This window comes from Chrysochloris asiatica, unplaced genomic scaffold, assembly GCF_000296735.1.
Source record: "Chrysochloris asiatica unplaced genomic scaffold, ChrAsi1.0 scaffold00304, whole genome shotgun sequence".
In the NCBI taxonomy this organism is placed as follows: Eukaryota; Metazoa; Chordata; class Mammalia; order Afrosoricida; family Chrysochloridae; genus Chrysochloris; species Chrysochloris asiatica.
In genome coordinates this window covers 3,233,394-3,235,107 of record NW_006408822.1, presented here as the reverse complement: position 1 = coordinate 3,235,107, position 1,714 = coordinate 3,233,394, and the positions used below count along the sequence as shown (strand labels likewise).

Below are 1,714 nucleotides of genomic sequence, written 5' to 3'. Positions count from 1 at the left end.
GTTTGTCGATTTTGTTAAACCTTTCAAACAACCAGCTTCTTGTCCTGTTGATTCTTTCTATAATTTACCTGTTTTCTATCTCATTTATTTCTGCTCTAATCTTTATGATTTCTTTTCTTTTGGTAACTGTAGGTTCCCTCTTTTGGTCTGTTTCTAATTGTTGTAGAGCCTGTGTTAATGTGTTAATTTTGGTTCTTTCTTCAAAAAATGTCTTTTAAACAGGAATTAAAAGCAAACCCAAACCAAACCTATTGCCATCGATGAGGCAAGGGTGGGAAGTCAGGGATGGACAGAAATACAGGAGGAGAGAAAAAGTCTTGGCAGCACAGACATGAGTATGAGTTTTATGACTGATCGCACAGCAGCATGTTGGATATCATTTGACATGTCTAGGAACCTGACTTCCCCCATCTTTTCAGTAAGGAGAGTAAGTCAATCTACAGAACCAGTTCCCAAGAAGGGTCCTTGGAGGCAGCAGGAACTGTGAGAAGAATCTGCAGGATGATGTGGGCTGGCAGGTGTTCCAGAGCAAAGAGGCACATGGAGGAGGATCTGCAGAGGCTTCTGTCTGGCACCTTCTCTCAGGTTAGATCATCACAGGAGGAAGGCAAGAGCTGTGAGGAAACAGATCCACATGCACTTATCTGCTCATTATCAACAACAGTATTCTACTGTCTTCCCAGGGCTGCTTTCTTGCTATAGGAATGATGCCATCTTCCTCTTCTCCCTGAGTTCTGACCGCTACTTCCTAGTCTTGTCCACTCAGTCACATGCAGTGTCAGTAGGTGAAACCTAACAGCACTGATCCAGGGATTCTCAACACTACTCTAAAATGTGGACTCCTTTTGCCCCATGACATCTCAGTGTTTAAATAATCTGGAGATGGTTGCCAAGAGAACCACTCATTTATATGCCGGGCCCCTTCTTCAGCCCTACTCTAGCATATCCTTCATGGAAGCTCTAGGAGCCTATGGATTCCCTTTGACAGTCCTTTACTACTTGCTGCAGGACCTCACATGATTCCTGAGAGCTGGCAACTTCTGTGAAACTTTCAGAGAAGTGGTGGAAGTGGTTCATCTCTTTTAACTCCAGGTGGGTCTTGATACTATGATACATGGAACCATCTAGACTGTCCCATCCTGCTGACCTTGCCCCTCTGGGGAGAGACATTGGCAGTCCCCTCCCTCCCGAAGTCTGAACTTCTCCCACAACTTACAGTCAGATCCTCTGCTTCCTGTAGACATAGATGAGAGCAAACACCAGCAGTGTCTTGATACTTAAGAAACTTCCCAGGATGGAAAAGCATAGTGTGAAGCACAACGGTTCTGGAAGTAAACAGGCATGAAGAATCATGGGAAAAGGCACATAGGAGTGCAATTCCAGGATTTCCATATACTCTCTCTGAGATTCCCTGTGCCCACTAATGATCTGAAGTCTTTAAACCTCTGTCCCTCCTGTCTTCATTCTCACATTCTCAGTGGCCATGGCAGGCCTCCTTCAGAGAAGGCGTAGGGAGAACATGAACTCAATGGTTTACCTAACTGATCTTTAATTGATAATTTACTTAATTCCCATCCCAGTCTGATGAGTAATGAGTGTAGGGAGAGTCATGAGAATAATGGGATTCAACCTAGGGAAGTCCATCACTCTGGTCCTTTAGGATATGGGAACAATTGTGATGAACACTCCAGGCAAGGGAGTGAGGACAGTTCTA

General features: G+C 44.5%; 1 pseudogene; it reads right to left on the bottom strand.

The window, feature by feature from the left end:
* Positions 1–1,218: 1,218 nt before the first annotated feature.
* The window catches only part of LOC102824309, a 22,026-nt pseudogene continuing 21,530 nt past the window's right edge, over positions 1,219–1,714 (bottom strand).